Source organism: Phocoena sinus, chromosome 18 (genome assembly GCF_008692025.1).
Source record: "Phocoena sinus isolate mPhoSin1 chromosome 18, mPhoSin1.pri, whole genome shotgun sequence".
In the NCBI taxonomy this organism is placed as follows: Eukaryota; Metazoa; Chordata; class Mammalia; order Artiodactyla; family Phocoenidae; genus Phocoena; species Phocoena sinus.
Genome location: NC_045780.1, coordinates 35,814,961 through 35,830,662, shown reverse-complemented (window position 1 = coordinate 35,830,662; position 15,702 = coordinate 35,814,961).

The following is a 15,702-nucleotide window of genomic DNA, read 5'->3' as shown; positions in this document are numbered from 1 at the left end:
AACCTCACAGTTTATTGCTACATTGAAAGAATATGTGACTCAGATATAAGGAATATGTTGAGTAGTTACCAGACACATTTTGTGGTAAATTAACAATAATTAATCTTACATATTGTATAATTAGAATTTTTTGTAATACTGTTTACAAAAAGTATTCTGTGAAGGAAATAAAATGCTATGAATCTGCTTATGATGAAAGATTATAAATTTTCTTCTTTGTCTTGACTCTCAACTTGAGATTTTGACCCTCCAATTATGCTAATATTATAACTTAGAATATACATTTTCCAAATAAGATTGGTGTTTGTGGTATAGTTTCTTTATTACACTAGTACATCACCAATTTAAATGTCAGAATGCAGACTAATCAATGACTTGGATAAGACTTTTTGACAAAGGAATTAAACGTTTATGTACACACAGATATTCTCAATCTTTAAATGATTTAATAACTATGTACTTCTTTTTGGAAGATATGTACTTCTATTACTTCTGAAGCTTGAATTTTATTGTACTTATTTTTTTAAATATTTCTAATAGTTATATTTCCCTCACTTAAGAATATATAACAGATTGTCATATTATTGAATAGAATTTCTAAAATTAATTTAGTTTCTCACTATATAACTGTCTGATAATGACTTTCTAACAGTATATTTGAAGACTACACTAAAATATGACTGACATTTTTCATGTGGTCATCTTTTTGCTTATAACACATAAAGACAATCAAAGTATAAATGTGAATATTATGCTAATTCTCTTTCATAAATTCTAATTACTGTGTTAATTTGAGTTTATTGAAAAGTCTGTATTAGTAAAGTATTTTATATACATATTTAGAGAAGTGAAAGAAAAATCTCCTTTAAAATGAAAAAGAAAACTTATAAGCTAAATATCAGTAATAACTAATTTTTCCTATTCAAATAGCTTTTGGTTTTTCTAATACTTTATTATAATCCTTAGAGGTACTTAAATCTACTAGATCAGAAACTAGTAAGATTGGAAACATTTTTCTAAATTATGCTTTATACTGTATGGTAGGCTTAATAATGGACCCCTATATGTCTATGTACTAATATCTAGAAGTTGTGAATATGTTACCTTATATGATGAAAGGGACTTAGAAGATGTGATTGAGATAGGGTTCTTGAGACAAGGAATTATCCTGGATGATAGCAAGTGGTCCATATGTAGTCACAAAGATTCTTAAAAGATAGAAGGCTATGTGAAGACAGACTCAAAAGGATTTGAAGATGCAATGCCATTGGCTTTTAAGATGGAGAAGGCAGGCGTGAGTCAAGGAATAAAAGGAATGCAGCTCTAGAAGCTAGAAAAGGCAAGGAAATAAATTTTTTTCTGTCCTCTCCGTAGGGAATGTGGCCCAGCTAACACCTTGATTTTGGCTTGGGGAAATCCACTTTGGATTTCTGACCTCCAGAACTGTATTTTCCACTGTGTTTGTGCTAATTTGCTACAGTGGCAATAGGAAAGTAATACACACTATTTCACATAAATTAAAATGAAATACTTAGAAGTTAGCTTGAACAACACTTCCTAAAAATGTTGATTTTTACAATGGGAAACATTATTTAGTTCATGCTACAATTTTGCCAATATAAAGTGCAAAAGTCAGGGTTTTTTTTCTTGCTTACATAAAAATGCAGGTAATCAGTGTCAGATTTTTAATAAAATTTAATAATTTAAAATTAATCCATGAAGAGAAAAATAGTCTTTCTTTATGTCAGCTGTTGCCTGCAGAGAGATGAGAAAGGGTTTTTAAAAATTTGGTATTCAAAAATTTTTTAGAATAAATATATTTTCAGATTCTCAAAATACATACATGGATAACTCTTTCTCCCTGAAACTTACACCACATAAAATTAACTTACACTCAAACTAATATATTAAGTGTCAAATAAATAATTGTATTAGGTAGTTAATTAAAGAAGGAATTGATAATAAAATCAAGTGATTGCCTTTCCTTTAACAATTTTAGAACAAAAGCAAGAACCCTTACTTTAAATGAAAAGGATTTTTCTTTTCACACAATTCTTTTTTTTTTTTTTTTTTTTTTGATAAGGCTCCTGCCGCCAGTCAGTGATTCTCTCTTTCTACATTCAGTTTTATCTGTGACTGGTATATACCTAGAGCTTGTAGCATATATTTACACTACCCAATTTAAAAGGTTGCACTTCTATTTCCATAGTCATCGCCTTTCAAAACTCAATGAGTTTACAGTTTTATTAGGTTCATTTCTTTCTTGGGTCATACGAATCTATTGAACTCTAGACAGCTGTTGAATACATATAAAGAAAGTACTGAAATTTTTAGTTTATAAGAAATTTGGGGTTGTCATAAATTCTGGATTATTTTATGAGGAAAACAATTTTCAGTTGATAGGTTATATGGAAGATTTTGGCTTATTACATATATATCTACATATCTTTAATTTAGTATGCACATATATTTATATGCACACATACCTTTTTTCTTCCTTACTAAATTTGAGTGTACCTATGTGTTCAATTGCTTTTTATTTTCTGAAAATAACACAGTACCATTTTAGCTTTTTATACATGTATAAAAATATATAATATATAATTTTAAATTGTTTATTAAGATATTAATATAGCTATATTAATAATTGTTATATCTATCAATAATTATCACTAGTTAACAATTAGTAGTTATTTATTAATTATTAATAATTATTTATTATTAATCATCATTTATCTCTAAAATAGCATAAGGTAACAATTTTGAAAGCTAAATAGTCAGTTACCAATGATTTTTCAGCATTGTATGATGTATGTCAATGTTTGATTTTGTTTAGTCGGTCAATAGTGGAGCTGCTGGATCGTATGGTAGTTCTATTTTTAATTTTCTGAAGAACCTTCATACTGTTTTCCATATTGACTGTACCATTACATCCCCACCAACAGTGCACAAGGTTTCTCTTTTCTCCACATCCTCACCAACATGTGTTATCTCTTGGACCTTTTGATGACAGCCATTGTAACAGGTGTGAGGTGATATTACATTGTGGTTTTGATTTGTATATTCCTGATAAGTAATTATGTGATCACCCTTTCATGTGCCTGTTGGCCATTTACATGTCTTCTTTGGACCTGATTTTTTTATTCATAATTTTATGTATTTTTATGGCATTCTACTTGTAATTCTTTGGATAAGAATTATTCATTGTTTTGTGGGCATTGCACCAAATATTTTCATATGACAATAAAAAATAATGTTATATTTATCAAACCCATTTAATAAATTGAGAATTTCATGTTTTGGTAAGGTATAATTGAATGTCACACAACTGTGTTAGTGAAAGTGGAATAGAGAGCTTCAGTAAGAGCAACAAAATTAAAACATATTATTCATAGAGTTCAAAGGAAAAAAATCACAAAGTTAATGTCTAAAAATATCTTATCACTCATTCACCTACCATTAGTTAGTTATAAATAACTCAATCTTGAACATGTTGTGTGTCAATCATATCCTAAGGGGACCCATGGTGTGTCATTCTCTACCCTTGACTAAGGTTGGAACCTGGACTTGCTTCTCCCCAAGAGAATACAACAAAGGGGATGAGATAGTTGATTCAATTCCATTCTATTACACTCTATCTTAGCAGATTACAATGAGAGATTTTCCTTCTAGCCTTGAAGAAACAAACATCCTTATTGTGAACTGCCTTTGGTGAGGGCCCCATAACAGGGACCATATGACATGAGGGAAGTCTTCAGCTTACAGTCAGTAAGAATACAGGACCCCTAGATTTACAACCACAGGGAAATGGATTCTGCAAAACAATTTGAATAAGCTTGGAAGTGGATTATTCTCTAGTTTACCCTCTAGGTGAGATTAGACTCCAGTCACCACCTTGATGGCAGAACTGTGAGACACTGAGCAGAGGACTCAGCTAGACCATGCTCGGACTCCTGACCTGTGGAAACTCAATTGACAAATGTAAGTTGTTTTAAGTCATTAAATTTGTGGTAATGTGTTATGTAAGAGCAAAAATTAAGTACACTTGGCTTAGTAATTTTTATTACTGAAATCACTCTGTAGTCACAACTTCAACAATTCCACCCTGATAAATTTACCTCTTGTATGTCAAGACAATTCCTTCTTGTATGCCATCACCTACAATTCATTAATTCTATTAGAATATACAAACCATTGTTTCTATTCCCTCTTCCCTATTGCTAAACATCTTCAAATTCTCACTTCCCTCTTTGTCCATTTTGGTTCCATGGCTAATATTCATAATCACACATTTCCCTCAAATTCCTTAAGCCATTCTCTGTTCATCAATCAGGTCTACTAAAACTCCAATTTTGAATGAACTGTTTACAAGTTAAATCTCATAATATTTTGCAATTTTTAAAAATCAACTCCATCCATACAGTAGAACTGACAAAAAAAAGTTGGAGTAATTTTACACTTTCATATTTCACATCCAAATCCATCAGCAAAACCTGCGGATTTTGAAATATATACAGAGGCATTAAAAATTGCTGTAAATATCTGCAATTCTAAGTCTTAGTAAATGTCTGCTACAATATGACTTTCCTCATGAAGTTTACCTGGAGAGAGGATAAACATCAAACCAAACCCTTTTTTATCCCACAGGACTCCGAGGAAGTAAGGGGCTCCCACTGTCCTAGGTGTACCAATAAGTGTAGATTTAGAGGATAAGCAGTAAGAGTTAAGAGTAAATTAAGCCACCAAACTGGTGCACTGAATCTTGCACACTCTCCTTAGATGGGAAGATAAAGACAAGTTATTGTGACAATGGGACAGCAATCCCCACTCCCCAGCTGGCAGGCAATGTATCTGTGGATAATGAGGAGCCATGTGCGGAAGTAGTTGAAAGCGGGAAGCAAAAGAGGTGAGAGCAAATGAGCTCTGAGTTTCTGACTGCTGGCAGAAACCAACTGGTACACAGCAGAGGAGGCAGAGCTGTCTCTGAAGCAAAAAAACAAAAAATAAAAACCTCCCCCCTCAGGCTAGATTTCCCTGCATTCCTGACTGCTCTGCACTCCCCTTGGGAGGAGGGTTAGACTGTTTTTTGTTCCTGTAGAAGAAAACACACACGTGCCTGAACACATACACAAATTCAACTTATATGGTTTATGAATCAAAAGTGACTCTGTCAGTGCCAAATCAATATACTGTTGATGTGAAATGTATAACTGGCATTCATGTTTTTTTACCTACTTGCCCTTTAAGTGCTCATAAAGTGTCAAAGGAGATTCTCCCATTTAGGGACTGCTGCATATGGAGAGTGATTTTTTTTTTTTAACATCTTTATTGGAGTATAATTGCTTTACAGTGGTGTGTTAGTTTCTGCTTTATAACAAAGTGAATCAGTTATATATATATACACATGTTCCCATATCTCTTCCCTCCTGCGTCTCCCTCCCTCGCAACCTCCCTATCTCACCCCTCTAGGTGGTCACAAAGCACTGAGCTGATCTCCCTGTGCTAATGCGGCTGCTTCCCACTAGCTATCTATTCTACATTTGGTAGTGTATATATGTCCATGCCACTCTCTCACTTCATCCCAGCTTACCCTTCCCACTCTCCATGTCCTCAAGTCCATTCTCTACGCCTGTGTCTTTATTCCTGTCATGTCCCTAGGTTCTTGATAACCTTTTTTTTTTTAAGATTCCATATATATGAGTTAGCATATGGTATTTGTTTTTCTCTTTCTGACATACTTCACTCTGTATGACAGACTCTAAGTCCATCCAACTCACTACAAAAACTCAATTTCATTTGTTTTTATGGCTGGGTAATATTCCATTGTATATATGTGCCACATCTTTTTAATCCATTCATCTGTTGATGGACATTTAGGTTGCTTCCATGTCCTGGCCCTTGTAAATAGAGCTGCAATGAACATTGTGGCACATGACTCCTTTTTGGAGAGTGATTCTTGTCTGTTCCCATGTGGTCCAAGAAAAATAATGTATAATCCCAGGAGTTGAAAGGAAAATCACAATCCTGATTAAGGAATTAAAGACAGCAGGAGTATTGAAAGATGCACTATCTCAATATAACAGCCCTGCATGGCCAAGGGAAAGGGTAACAAGAGCTGGAGATTTCCAGAGTGGAATATCATCAGTGTTGGCTCCTGTAACCCCAGCTCTTCCGGACAAAGTGACTACAGTGGAATCTATTGCCAGGATTGATGACTCGTGATATGCTGCTGTACACATTACCAATACCCTTTTATTCTATTCCACTGACACTTAATAACCAACACTATTTCACATTCATTTGAAAAGTCCTCCGGTGTACATCTGCCATGTTCCCCTAGGGATGCTTAAACTTCCCTGGCATTTGCCACTACTGAGGGGTCACAATATGACACAAAAGCCCATACTCTCTGAGTCCAAAGCTTTTACCACATAGACCAGGTCCAGTTGGAGGCCAAGTCGGAAGCCTCAGTCTCAGTTCTGAATGTAGTATTACCATATCTTCAACAAAAGAGTTGCTTGATAAACCCTGACACAAATCAGGTTCCTATTCATCAAGCATAGGTGTTTGAATATGTGAAAATTACTCTGTTACATCACTGGCCATCTACCACCAAAAGGAAGATAAGTACCTTATGAATCCTTTGAGTATTAGAGACAGTGTGTACTTCACTTAGGCATTTTACTTGGACCTCCATACAGATTACCCAGAAATCAGAGTTTTTTGCTTGGGGCCTGAATCAACCAGCTATGGTGGAAGCTGACTTCAGTCATGGCTCTCTCTTTACCTTTGGGGCCCCACAACCCTAGTGTCTCCTGAGATCTATGCTGCAGATTGGAGCCTCTGGCAACAGTAGGCCGCCTCCTCCCAGAGGCATCCCTTGGGGTTTTGCAGAGCCATCAGGCAAATCCCTTTTGTAAAGCAGTTACTGACCTGCCTCTGATCTCTCAATAAAACTGAAAGTTTGACCCATGAAGATCCTTGTGACTCTCTGGTCTGATATCAGCATTTTGAGATGGGTTGACTCTGACTAAAGGCTAATAAGATGAGAAGGGCCCAACCAAGCTCACCTGTCAAATGAAAATTCAAGGATGTAAATGGCCTAGTCCTTGTGCCATCTCAGTTTTGCACGATGGAGTGGCAGCTATCCTTTTGAGGAAAATCTTATGTCACATTCCACCACCTGAAGCAAAGGCACTGGGCTCTTTATAGGTCTTGATTTATGGGTTTTCCTAAATACCTGGCCCTGATTCACTGCTGGTTTGGCAAAGTTAAAACTCAGTAGTGGTGGGCTTCCCTGGTGGCTCAGTGGTTGAGAGTCCGCCTGCCGATGCAGGGGACACAGGTTCTTGCCCTGGTCCGGGAGGATCCCACATGCTGCAGAGCAGCTGGGCCCATGAGCCATGGCCGCTGAGCCTGCACGTCCAGAGCCTGTGCTCCTCAACGGGAGAGGCCACAGCAGTGAGAGGCCCGTGTACCGCAAAAAAAAAAAAAAAAAAACTCAGTAGTGGCTATTGTGATTCTACTCTTGTTCAACCTGGGTGTTAACCATGTAAAACTAAAATCAGGCATGTTTGTACTGGTCACTAGTCAGAAATAAAGGGAATTCTCATAGCTCTGGCCAATGCTACCATTGATAAATTATGTTATATTTTCACAGACTCTTGGACAATTACCAATGGCCTAGCTGACTGGTCTGCCACTTTAGATACTATGGATTGGCAGATTAAAGATAGCCTCTTTGAGGCCACAAACTGTTAAATGATATTGAGGCTATTGATTGCACAGTCTGGATCACTCATATAGATGCCCATGGCAAAGGCCCATCCTTTGAGGAGACTAACTGAAATCATGCTGCTTTTCAAATCTAGAGTGATTGGGATGACCATTGACACTTGGATGCTTACTGATCTAAACATAGCAATGCAAGACACCCAGTAAAGGACTACATGCTGTGATACAGAAGCCACCACTGCATGCAAGAATTGTAACTCCTGAAAAGGTTAGCCTGTTTCCCTCACTATGAAGGAAACCACATTAAATTAGATGTAGCCCCTTCCCTTCTGTGGCAAACTGACTATATCAGACTTCTGACCCCCTCCTGGGGCTTCTAATAGTGCCTAACCACTTGTGACACTTTTTCAGGGTATGCTATTATATTTCTTTCTTGTTACTGTGTAATAAATTATCACAAATAAAAAAGTGTACCCACTGATTTGTTCAAAGTTCTATAGGTTATAAGTCTGGCTTAATTAGCAGGATTCTCTACTCAGGGTATTATTCCAAGTCCAAAATCAACGTGTTGGACAAGATGAGTTCTGGAAGAAAATTCATTTCCAATTGTATTCTTGGTATATCCCTTCCTTGAGGTTGGAAGACTGAGGTCCCTGTTTCCTTGCTGTCTGTCAGTAGAAGGCCACTCTCGGCTCTTAGAAGCCACCTACATTCCTTGATTCATGGTCCCTTCCAACTTCAAGCCAGCAATGGCATGTAGACTCAGTTCTCATACTTTGAATCTCTGACTTCCTCTTTTGCCACCAGTCAGAGAAGACTCTGCTTTTCAAGGGATCATGTGATCAGGTCAGTCTCAACTAGAAAATATTCCTATTTTAAGTTGAATTGTAGAGGACATAACATAACCTTGAAACAAAACACTATTTTCAGTACTAGGAATTATGCAGAAGACTGACAGTGTAGTAAATCTTGAAAGTCATTTTAGAATTCTGCCTAACACAGCTGTTAGTAGCCCAGTCTAATCAGTTTACTCTTAAAGCATCATTATGGCACCTGAAATGAATCTGTGTTATGTATTCACCTTTCTATACCATCTACAGTCTGACAAAGAGATTATTTTATTGCAAACACTAGAGAGCTTTGGACTGGTAATCAAGATATTTGATGGATACCCCATGCTTCCTCCCATCCTTAGGCACCTGGTATTTTTCATTTGAAATGACCTTTAAAAAGATTAAATCAAATTTACAGAGATGGAAAATAAAATAGAAGTGCCAGGGGATGGGAGCAATGGTTTACCAGGGCATTATTGTTTAATGGGTACAGAGTTTCAGTCTGAGATGAAAAATTCTGGATATGGATAGTGGTGACAGCTGCATAACAATGAATTGATAGCACTAGTGAATGCACTTATGCCACTAAACTGAATTGTACACTTAAAACATATTAAAATGGTAAATATGTTCTGTATATTTTACAATAAAAAATCAACTTGAAAGGTTTCTGATTATGCTTCTCTCACCCCCTCCTGTGCTATTCCTTAGAAAGGCAGTTTGGTTAATAAGTGTGGCCTTCCTCACAAAGAGATCATCTCTTCTTGGCCACGCCCTGAGAAATGACTGGTACGGAAAGGATGGTAGGTTGTATGGGATAGTATAGATAATGATCACTTGGTTGAGTCCAAAAATTGGAATTAACATGTTTTGAATTTTATAATTAAATATAAGAAAGTATGTATATGTTTATATGTGTATATTTCATACATTCCATTCAGCAATTTAAACTACTTAGGCTTTTCATGATCCTCAAAATAAAGATTCAAAATTCATAAACATAGCATGTTGTCAATATTTGTAAAAATTGCTTCTTGAACTATTCTACCATATAATCATAAACAAATCATGTCTTATTCGAAAAAATGAATATATCATGGAAGGTATTAATCAGAAGTGAATTTCTAGTTTCCCCTCTAAATATATATTTTTGGAGAGACTATATAGTACTTGATATCACTTGCATGTACAGAATCTAATAACAGGTTCTTATAGATTACTTTTTATTTCCTATGAGACACAAGACAAGTGACTTCTCATTCAGAAGATCAGCTTCATGTATATCTTACACATATATATTTATATTTAAGACTGTTTTTTTACAATAATCTATTTTGGGTGATTTTATTTATTTATTAAATGCATACTTAAAGAAAATACTCTATAAAGTTAGTTCATCACTATTAAAGAAGAATTCCATTCTGCTAATCTAGATGTTTACAATTCTAAAGCTATGAACTGAACTTATTTTTCTAAAGTATTTAAACGAAATCTTTACATGAGTTGCACTTAAATTGAATATATTATACATGCTACTTAATAACACAATATCTTCTCAACACAGTTAACTTTGAAATTTTACTTTAGTCTTTGGACAAACACCTGGAAATAATTTGAAGATAATTTTTTAAAAGAAAATAATTTTGTCTTTTAAAGTAATTGAAAGCCTATGGAATGTGACTAAAATCTGATTTATAAAAGTGATTCACTTACAATTCTGGCCCAGTACCTACTGAAATAATATCGTCCATTGCCTTTGATAGTAAATAACATAATTGGTCTTTGAGATATTAGTACAATAATATTCATAGAGAGGGTAGGAAAAGTTAATGCATAAAATCTTCCTGATTAATAGCAATGCCATTAATGGTTTAAAAAAAAGGTAAAAACACTTTCACATAAATGATGACATAGGTCAATCAAACAATCCTGAAAGGACAGAGGGAAGAAATTGTCATCATACATGGAGAAACTTAAGACTTAAAGAAGCTGAGTGATTTGTCAATGGCTACAGAGCTACATAATTTTGTATCCTCAAGTAAAACTCCTTCATATGACAGTGTTATTTCTGATATGGCATGTGGGCACATACAATAATATTTTTAGTGACCTTCAGGTCAAACTGAAAGTGATTCATGGTTGGACACATACTTGAAGAAATAAGTCAAGCAATAGTCTAACTTCAGCTCAAGATATTTTGGATACTGATAAATGACCATTGACAAATGACAAGCCTTCCTCCTCATCATTCTTATCTCCCTATGTCAGTCCTGTCTCCCCCAGTCCCCAGGGCAAATATTTTTTTCTTCAAGAGTCAAAAGTGAGAAAAATCTATTAAATTTCTTTGTAGTTAAAAAAATGGATTGTTTCCGTTTCTACAGCATTTAAAATTAGAGGAGAATTTCCACTTTAATTCTAAAGGGGAAAAATAAGTATATTTTCCAAAGTGACTCAATGAATTAATATGACATAATTTTTCAGGAGATAAATGGTTAGTATGAGAAATGACTTTTTAAAATGCAATGAATAGATTAAGAATCCTGTCTTCCAGCTCTAAAAGAATGATAGTTTGATATTATTTCTTTGCTTGAGCATTTACAACTGTCTACCAAAAAAATGTGTTTAGCCCTAAAAACAATTGCAGTGTTGACATTTGGCACTCTTCTCCATCCTTACTCCATGAATAATATGGTTTTCCAGTCCATGTCATAACTTCTTACCTCCTTAAACCCTTTTCTTCCTGCACTGTGTGTTAGGCAGAGTAGTACACCCTCTCCAAAGATGTTCATGCTCTAATTTCTGGAAAGTGTAAATATGTTTCATTACATGGCAAAAAGGACTTCAAAATGTGATTAAATTTAGGGTTTTGAGATTGTCCCATATCATCTTTGTTAGCTCAACATAAGCACAAGGGTCCTTAAAAGATGGAAGAGGGAGGAAGAAAAACCAAAGTATGAGTCTGAGAAGAAGATGTGATGACTGAAGCAGAAGTAGGAGTGATGCAATTGCTAAAAAGGGAACAAGAGCTAAGGAATATGGTCAGCCTCTAGAATCTAGGAAAGGCAAAGAAGTGAATTTTCACCTAGAGTCTCCAGAAGGGACACAGCTACAGGGAACCCTTGATTTTAATCCACTAAGAGCCATTTCAAACTTCTGACATCCAGAACTATAAGATAATAAATTTATGTTGTTTTGAACCACTAAATTTGTGGTAATTTGTTATAGCATCAATAGAGAACAAATATAAACTTGATTTAAATATTTTAAAATATACATTACTCAATCTTAAAACAGCAAAAATTCATTATACATTAATATAACATATTTTTATGAAAATTATCTCTATTTCCATAAATTTGTTACAAGAGTGGTATTATCTTATGCTCTTGCAAATCTTTCAATATCTGGCTTAATAAAGAGAGCTGGATTTTTATATTTGCTTACATTCAGTCTATTGTGATATGTAAGTTTGGTTGACATCCATGAAAAAAATCTACCCTACATACATATTTAGTTGGAACTGGAAATGCATCTGAATTGTGTACCAGAAAATATACTCAGGCAGGAGATGTAAATATAGAAATGCAAGATATATATTAAAGGAGATGTCTGTGAAAGATTAAAAAGAAAGAGAGCAAGATTAGCCAGGGAGAACTTGCAGACCGTGATGCTGATCTGACAGCCAAGAAAGGAGAAAGGGAAGAAAGAAAGATCTAGGAGGAAGATCTCAGATGTCAGTGCAGCTTTTAAGAATCTTGGCTAAACGAATGAGGAGCAGCAGAATAAAGATTGACAACTAGTGGAGTTCCACCTCAGACAGAAACGGTCCAGCTTTGGTACTCACACTGCACACTGCTTAGTCATTGATGGGGAGCAGCTGGCACAGAGCAATGCTTAAGCCTACTTGTTGCAATGAATCTCAGAGATGTAGCATCTGAAGGCTCCTCTACACTTCTCACTGTTCTTTTCTTGAAGATAGATTGAAGTGGTGTACCACTATAACTATGCCATTATCCTTTTCTGATGACTGGAGATATTCTTTGATACTGTGCCCAAACTCAACAAGTGGAAATTTCTTAAAGTTTAGTTGTGGTGTATTATCTGAAACCCTATTAATTTGTTTGATACTCTGCTACATTAAAGTCTAATGGTCTATCTTGCACTTTGAATAGAAATTTTATTCACACATGATTTTGTAACATTGTGTATTGGTCATTTGGAAAATATTGATTAACTGAATTATGTGTTGACATATTTTAACATATAGATGTCACAAACAGATAGAGAGATATACCATGTTCTTAGATTAGAATAATCAATATCATGAAAATGACTATACTACCCAAAGCAATCTACAGATTTAGTGCAATTCCTATCAAATTACCAATGGCATTTTTCACAGAATTATAACAAAAAAAATTCACAATTTGTATGGAAACACAAAAGACCACGAATAGCTAAAACAATCTTGAGAAAGAAAAATGGAGCTGGAGGAATCAGGCTCCCTGATGTCAGACTATACTACAAAACTACAGTAATCAAAACAGCATGGTACTGGCACAAAAACAGAAATATAGATCAATGGAACAGGATAGAAAGTCCAGAGATAAAACCACGGACATATGGTCACCTTGTCTTCGACAAGAAAGCAACAATATACAATGGAGAAAAGAGAGTCTCTTCAGTAAGTGGTGCTGGGAAAACTTGACAGCTACATGTAAATGAATGAAATTAGAACACTCTCTAACACCATATACAAAAATAAACTCAAAATGAATTAAAGACCAAATTGTAAGGCCAGATACTATAAAACTCTTAGAGGAAAACATAGGCAGAACACTCTTTGACATAAATCACAGCAAGATCTTTTTCAATCCACTTCTTCGAGTAATAAAACTAAAAACAAAAATAAACAAATGGGGGCTAATTAAACATGAAATCTTTTGCACAGCAAAGGAAACCGTAAACAAAACAAAAAGACAACCCTCAGAATGGGAGAAAATATTTGCAAACAAAACAACTGACAAGGGATAATTCTCCAAAATATACAAAGAGCTCATGTAGCTCAATATCAAAAAAACAAATAATCCAATCAAACAATGGGCAGAAGATCTAAATAGACATTTCTCCAAAGAAGAAATACAGATGGCTAAGAAGCACATGAAAAGATGCCCAATATCACTAATTATTAGAGAAATGCAAATCAAAACTACAGTGAAGTATCACCTCACACCAGTCAGAGTGGCCATCATCAAAAAATCCATAAACAATAAATGTGGGAGAAGGTGTGGAAAAAAGGGAACTCTCCTACAGTGTTGGTGTGAATGTAAATTGATACAGTCACTATGGAGAAGAGTATGGAGGTGCCTTAAGAAACTAAAAATAGAGCTGCCATATGACCCAGCAATCCCACTCCAGGGCACATATCTGAAGAAAAACATAATTTGAAAAGGTACATGCATCCAATGCTCATTGCAGCACTATATACAATAGCCAGGACATGGAAGTAACCTAAATTTCCATCAACAGAGGAATGGATAAAGAAGATTGGTATATATATATATATATATATATATACACACACACACACACACACACACACACACACACACACACAATGGAATATTACTCAGCCATAAAAAAGAACAAAATAATGCCATTTGCAGAAACATGGTTGGGTCTAGATATTGCAATGCTAAGTGAAGTAAGTCAGACAGAGAAAGACAAATATCATATGATATCGCTTATATGTGGAATCTAAAAAAAGGGTACAAATAAACTTATCTACAAAGCAGAAATATAGTTACAGATATAGGAAACAAACTTATGGTTACCAGAGGGTAAGTGTGGGGAGGGATAAAACTGGAAGACTGGGATTGACATATACACACTACTATATGTAAAATAGATAACTAATAAGGACCTACTGTACAACCCAGGGAGCCCTATTCAATACTCTGTAATGGCCTATATGGGAAAAGAATCTAAACAAGAGTGGATAGATGTATATGTATAAATGATTCACTTTTCTGTACACCTGAAACTAATACAACATTGTAAATCAACTATACTCCAAAAAAATTTTTTTAAATATATAGATAACATATTTTAAAAGATCATAAATGTTAATGTCTCCATCAATCTCTTCAGATAAGTCAAAGTATTGAGAAGGTGTAAAAGTCACAATAGTGAATATAAGCTTTTTAAAGTTCTACTTTTAGAAATTTTATTAGACAAGGGACTGATAGTATCTGGATATACAAATTAACTATGAATATTAAGATAAAAAATGATTGTCATTGACAATGAATGCTGTTAGTTATATTTTTCCCTTGAAGTGACAGTTCACTTCATTCTTTTTTGAAAAACTGCCAGCCAGATGTCCAGGTCTGAATAATCATAGTTTGTCTGACAATTGTTTTTCAAACAAAAATGGTATTTCATGCAAAAAAACAGTTGAGATTGCAATTCAAACTATTGTCCCAATGTGTTTTCTAGAGAAAATCATGGTACTGGTATGTATGTGGCAGAATTGAATTATGGAGACTTCTAATTGTGGCACACAGAATATTAAAAAGATGGCACTCAGGAGTTAATGTTTAATAAAATTAATGATTTTTTCTGCTGCTTAATCAATAACAGTCTTAGATGAGAGTTTTGGTTTTGGTTCTGGTTTTGGTTTATTTGTTTGTTACCTTGAATGTGCAGTAGTGAAGAATTCAATATGACTCTGAGTATGATTTTAGTGCCACATTTTGAATCTTGCTAAGACAGGTAGTGTTACACACCACTGCTTTTGTACCAGGAGCGAAAATGTCAATATAATTTAAAAAGGCAAATAACTTCTTTGTATTTTTCTTAAACTTTGAAGACATCTGTGGACTATACTTTGAAAACCAATGGCCCACAACCCATATTTATCAAGTTCACGGTTAAACTCACGACTCCTAACACACAGCTTAGAGCTGGTTTCCACCATATATAATACAAGCACCTCACTTCCCCTCTGAATCCGAGAGGAAAGGTTTTACCAACCTCCTTCCCTTTCTTTTGGAACTCTTTGTGACATTTCCTCCTTTCCATCTAATTTATGAATTAAATTAAAACTGTATAATTCCTGAATTGGCCAGTTTTC